General features: G+C 41.3%; 1 protein-coding gene across 4 annotated transcripts in view; it reads right to left on the reverse strand.

The window, feature by feature from the left end:
* The window catches only part of LOC106963199 (ras/Rap GTPase-activating protein SynGAP-like), a 61,731-nt gene extending 55,636 nt beyond the window's left edge, over positions 1-6,095 (reverse strand). For all 4 annotated transcript variants that reach the window (XM_015057982.1, XM_015057980.1, XM_015057981.1 and 1 more), the window contains exon 1: positions 4,870-6,095. The gene's annotated coding sequence lies outside the window, so the exon portion shown is untranslated. The remainder of the gene's footprint in view (positions 1-4,869) is intronic.
* Between the last annotated feature and the right edge of the window lie 272 nt (positions 6,096-6,367).

A 6,367-nucleotide genomic window follows, 5' to 3' on the forward strand; every position in this document is an offset into this window, starting at 1 on the left:
ATATTTAAAAACTGAAGCACATTAGCAAAACATTGAAGCTCCTGTGAGATACTATAGAAAAATTGCACAAATAAATGAAATAATCCGGTTTTTATTGCTTAGGTTATTAAAATGAAAATATCTTTTGTACACACATGAAAACATGAGAACCTGACCTACTGTAGTGGCCACATGGGCAGTCAGAGAATCGGATCGTGTTGAAGTGGAAAGATTTTTTTTTTTTTTGCTGTGCTTTGTCATTCTTTTTAAAAGTCTGAATATTCATTTTGATCATAACCTACTGCATCTTTAAATTACTTACTTTGATGATGCAATGCAAACATCTGCAACGCTTTTATTGAAACTCAATAAACACTTTTTTGTTGGTTTTTGCAGCTCAGGTCTAGTTTCTGAGAGGTGAACATTCTCCAAGGAAACAGCGGAAAAGCAGGCGCAGACGCAAAGTTCGGACAGAAATCTACATTGTAATGTTTACGAACACACCAGATTTTACCTTTTACACACATTTATCTGCGCTCAACTAGATCTATACAATATGGGGTTACATTTAGCTGGAACAACCTCTCATCACACCCCGATGCTGTCCTGAACATTCAATGTATGACTTTAGAAATGATTCAGAAGTGTTGTGCTCAAAGAGGCTTGTCTGAAAGTAACATTTTTTAAAATGATCCATGATTAGTCACCACTTGACATGACTAACATGGTAAACCCGATATAATGATTAAATGTTGAAAACCTTGCATGTGAATTTTTTTTTATCTACAATAAGAGATTGTTTAGATTTTTGCTGTCCAAGGAATGAAACTGAGGAAGTAACAGATTATATTCCTTGTTGGTGGAAAAGTGAAAAAATGGCCACAAATTCTCCAAAGTCCACTCTGATTGGCTCTCGACACCCTCATGATGACTCCTTCTCTGCTGAAGATATAGCCGATTTCTCAGAGTCAAACAGAGAGAAACACAAGCAGCAAGACGCTGCCAGCCAAACTGCCAAAACCTGATTAAACAGGCATAAATGTTTTACCTGTAAGGAAAGCTTTGATAATTTCATCTGTTTTTCTGGGTGAAGTTCCCAAACTCCCAAGCGACTCAAAACAGGAAATGGTTCCAACATCCAGCAGCCTGGGGCGGACAAGGAGCCACTAACATTAGGTCAGTTCAAACAGCTGCAGTGAGATTTATTTCTCCATCACGCAGGCTGAGGATCAGATGTCAGAATCACAGGTCAAGATGTTGCATCTGGACTGTTGAAAGGTGATACAATAAGACTCAGGTCAAAGTAAGGTTTCTTCTGCTAAAGTGGTTTTCAGGTTTCAGTGTCAAAAATGAGTCGAAAACTTTAAATTCTTGACTCTCCACCTCAAATTGACATTTTCCATGAAACCCTTAATCTCCTGAGAGGCCTATGAACGTTTGATAACGGTAAAACCTTTTTGCTTGTATCGATTAAAATATTAATTTATCTCATTGTTTTGCTACTTTTTTTATTCAATCAAAGAATATGACAGCAAAAGAAATCTGCTGTCATATTCTGCTGGGTCCATTTTTATTTTTTAAATGCTGATGGGAGGTACGATAAAGCTTCAGTGCAAGAGGAAACAATCTGAGCAAACTCCAGGACAGAAATTTGTTCAAATGGGTTCCTACACTTTTATTTTTAGAGGAAATTTAAGCGAACTGACAGATCCGTTCTGTCCTTGGCAGAGCGATAAAGCTCCGTTGCTCCATGCGTTACACTGACAATGGCTGAAGAAGGGGAGAATTATGACGGAAACTCGGTGCTGGAGGAGAGTCAACGCTCTGCCGGCTGTCAGACTCTCAGATGACAACTGCGACAGAGAAGCAAGCAGTCCAGATTCTCAACAGTTTGCGACGAATTGGGAGAAATTAATTGATGTCGGTGATTCGTGCCTTTTTTATTACAGCTCAGCCAACAAAATCGCTACACCAAGGCATGCTGGTAGCTGCTTCACGAGGGAGAGGAGGAGGAAATCCAGCGAGGGGGAACGAGTAAGAGCAATCAGGAGTTATCTTGTTCCATTAAAAGTGAAACTACTGATGTTTCATTAACAAAAGTACTTTTTCCTTCTGGGTTAAGATGGGAAAGCCCACTGAGTGCAACAGAATCCATCCATCCATCCATTTTCTTTACACCCTTTTCCCTCAGTGGGGTCGGGAGGGGCGCTGGTGCCTATCTCCAGCTAAAGTTCCGGGCGAGAGGCGAGGTTCACCCTGGACAGGTTGTGCAACACAATCCAGAAAACCCAAACATTAGCTACATCTGACGGAGGAACTCTGTCACAGCAGAGATTGAATAATTCACTGAATGGGTATCTGCAACAATATCCATCGCAAGAAGGTTTTCTGGCTGATCGTTTTCACAATCGATGGTTCTTTTTTTTTTCACCCATGTATTGCCATGATGTGTTTTGACAACAAGCTTCCTGCTGGACAACTAAAACAATCCTGAAAGCAACATTTTGTTGTTTTGTGTGAGTCAGCTTTTCCACTAATTATAAAGCTGGCGGAGGCCCCCCTGTGGAGCCTACAGGTGTCAGTGGAGCCCCCCGAGAAAGCCAATTAGCCAACTTTAAGCATCAAGAAATAAGAACGCCCCTAGCATTACATCAGATATGTAAACAGCTATCATTATGCACAGAATACAACAGCACTTTAACACCGTGGAAGTATAGTGCACACAACTTTTCAAATGATGAACCGGTTGTTCGCAGTGCATGGGCGCAAGTTTATTTCCTGGGTTAACTAGTTGCCAGCAAACTGTACTTGTCTCATATATTCTGTTCAGTTTCATCCTCTCTGCGTCGTTCCTTTAGCCGGGTACGGCCCGACTGATGACAGAACAATGACAAACCAGGGTCGGCATTAGCTTGTTGACTTTCCGCTTCGGCTAAGTGACGCCTGTTCTGGCTTTATCGACTTTTTTCAGACGCTTCCTACGATGAAGACTGATAGCACATCAAGTAGCAGGTATGGTAATTCAAAGTGGATTCAAAGTGATGGGTTTTCCATCAGCAAAACTTTTTGCTTGTCAATTGAAAGGAGATGGAGGACAAAATATGTAGCATTTTTAAAGAAACATATTGCCGACATAAAATCAGTTATATTTCATTTTAATAAGAAATAATTGTAGTGTTTGTCCTTGTGTAAATAATAACTTAATGGTTCTTGAGTTCAAGATCTTTTCATCCGTGATATCAGCAAAGCAACTGTCTGTCAAATTAACAATTATTATGCTCCCAGCAATTTAGACTTTTTCCCCCCCATTTGTTCTTTGTTTGTAAACGTAAAATTGTCGAGCAGATAATATGCTAAAATACTTAATTCGAGACAATTTCTTTGGGTCCCCCTCCAGGCCTTCGAGAGACGAAGACGCAGCTATAATCATATCATCCCGTTTCAACTAAAACAGTTGAAATTCCCAAATGTCTCGTCTGCTTTGGCTCTAGAAGATAACCTTTGCGTCGTAATGCATGACGCCGAAGCACAGACAGCCACTCAGGTGTGGCATTGAACATTTTCATAAAAGTAAAAAAGCTTAAAAACAAACAAATGTGAACTTAAACTGGAACGTGGAGATCATAGTGCATGCAAACATAACAGAGAATTTGCCAGGTAGACAAGTAGACAATCACCCCTAAAAAACATATCTAAGAAATAAAAACATGTAAATGGACATAGCACATTAAATGAATAAACAAAGGAAAAACTTAGATGGCAAAATCCTTCTGAATAATAATGAACACAGAGGAATGAACAACATAAACCAACCCAAAATGGATGTGATGAACTCAGTAAACAACCAGAATAATAATCACAAAAAGGAAACAAAACAGCAGCACTAACAGATTATGACAGGAACAGTCCAGAATAAATAAGCAGACCACAAAAGTATACTATGTGAATACATCTGAGGAAAACGACAAACATGGCAGAACTGTGGATCATAAATCAGGCACAAAGAAAATCATCAGAGCCAAAAGCTGAACTCCCAAAGAAAGTGCCGTTTCATTTTCATGAAACGAAGCATGTCCAGAAGTTGTGACACGAAGTCAGTCAGAGCTTCATGAGTCACAGAAATAAGTTGCACTAAAAATTAACCCACACTGACATGCTAACACTGGTGTTAGCATCCTAATGCTAGCGTAAGCGGTCACGGTGAAATTACCTTAAAATTCATTTTACATTTGAACAGCGTCATGTACTCTTCTAACGCCCTGCGGCATTCAGCTGTGCTGCAGTATCAACACTAATATGAATGTAAACAGAAATAAATCTATTTGTGTCAACCATGAAATATAGATGTTTTGTAGCAGATAGCTAGCAAAATGATGTTATTGTTCTGGTGATAGTGTAAAATCACAAATTAGTAGTGCTTTACTTGAAATTTTCTTAATGGGCATTAGAGCAGCAACAGATCTTCCTGCAACCTCAACAACAAAAAAAACATAGGAGCTTATACCAGTCAGCTGTTTTGAGCTGATGTTGCATGTGATATTATAGGGTTTTATGCGTTTAATCAACAACAGGAGGCTTCTAAAATAAAAAGCTGCAGCTTGAAGACTTTTAAACAACAGAAAATAATATTTTTGCAAGCAAAGGTCATGCAGAAAGAAAAAGCAGCTGCTGGACATTTCTGTACAGCTCTCGGCGGTTTCTTTTCTGCATTACAACCTGTAGTCTGAGACCATCTACCTACGCTGTCCACATGCAGGCTGGAAAGGTTTAACACCTTCCTTAGAGCTGCTGAATTCAACACTCCCTAAACACTTCACAGGAAGACCAAGCATTACTGCTTGCCACTTCTTTTTTTTTTTTTTCTGTCCACCCACGTTTGTTGGCACTTACCCAAAAATACAGGACTTTCTGGAGAAGAAATCAGAACATCTGGGGGTGCAAACTGGATCCAGGTGGGTCTCCAGGGCACTTGGTGTAAGAGGAGCGTTGCGAGGCTTAATTCCTTCTCGGTGCGCTGAAGGAATCAGTTTGTGAAGGCATTACAGAGACGGTGATGCAGGTATGATCTCTGAAAGCTTGAAGTATTTCAATCATCAGGCCAATTCGTTGGGTTTCCACTGCAGCCTTCACCTGTGCTGCAGAGTGTCCAGAGGTGTTTTTTTTATGTTAAAGAATGAAGGCTCCTGAGGGAGGAGGAGAGGGGGCGAGGGGGGGGGGGGGAGAGAGAAATGAAAGGGAGGCTGTGACTGGGATCCCTTCACCTCCAGATCAGTCCATCACTGAAGCCACAGCTTGCCCGTCAGCGGCGGCTCAGCTGCTCTCCTCTGCTTCTCCTTCCTCTCCTCCTCTGCTCTCTGTCCCCCAACGAAATGCAACGCAATCCCAACGCAGCTCGCTCGGTAATGGAGACAATCACCCTTTTTTGTCATCTTAATTGTTTGATCTGGGCGCACGAGACTCCAAAACTGCCCCTCCGTATCAGGAAATAACCTCGTCACACAGCAGCAGCAGCAGCAGCAGCAGACTGGTACAACCGTTCCTCAACACGCCTTAGCGCTTAAAAACGGCAGGAAACTGTAACAGTTGCTCGTGCCAGTTGTATTAAAATGAATGTTACCAATCAGATGATGATGATGGTGGTGATGATGATGATTGCAGGGTATGCCAATAACTCTGAGCTGGAAACAGCCCTGCTGCTGCTGCTACCGCTCGCCGCGCGCTCCAAAACCCTCAAAAAAGCGTCCAAATATACGGAGAATCTTCACAGGAAAAAAAAAAAAAAAAAAAACGCGCACCGAAAAATTAAAAGAAAATCGCATTCACGCACGTATTATTATTAGTTTTGTTTGTTTGTTTTTCTAAATCGTGATCCCTTCTTCTACCTCCGGATGATGGTTTAATCTTGGCAAGCGTCTGAGGTGGCACACACCGACGTACCCATAATCCAAAAAAAGCTGCAATTAAAGAACGAGGGTTGAATCTTGGTATTAATTGACGCCGAACTGGCCTTTTTGAGCGATGCAGTCACGCCTAATTTAGATTTAACGGCGGAGCTCGGAGCGGGAGGGGGAAAAAAACTGCTCGGTGCGCGGAGAAGTCTCTTCCCCCGGAGGGTGGAGATAGTGAGCAGGAGCCATGCAACGCCTCCAAAAGCAGCCGAGTCCGCCCGACTCAGAACCAGCTGTAGAGAGATTTTCAATTATTCTCAACGCGCAACGAGCTTTTAGGATAGATAACTAAAGTTAACTAAATGAGCTGCATTTAGAGAGAAGACAGGTGCATTAGGAAATCAGTGAAAAGTTCATTCAATTGTTTTTGTTCATTTTGGCGATTATGACATAAGGCTAATAAAAACCTGACAATACATTTTCTTTAAAACAATTAAAGT

The sequence above is a fragment of the Poecilia latipinna genome, unplaced genomic scaffold (genome assembly GCF_001443285.1).
Source record: "Poecilia latipinna isolate Pla-1442-1.1 unplaced genomic scaffold, P_latipinna-1.0 Scaffold1505, whole genome shotgun sequence".
In the NCBI taxonomy this organism is placed as follows: domain Eukaryota; kingdom Metazoa; phylum Chordata; class Actinopteri; order Cyprinodontiformes; family Poeciliidae; genus Poecilia; species Poecilia latipinna.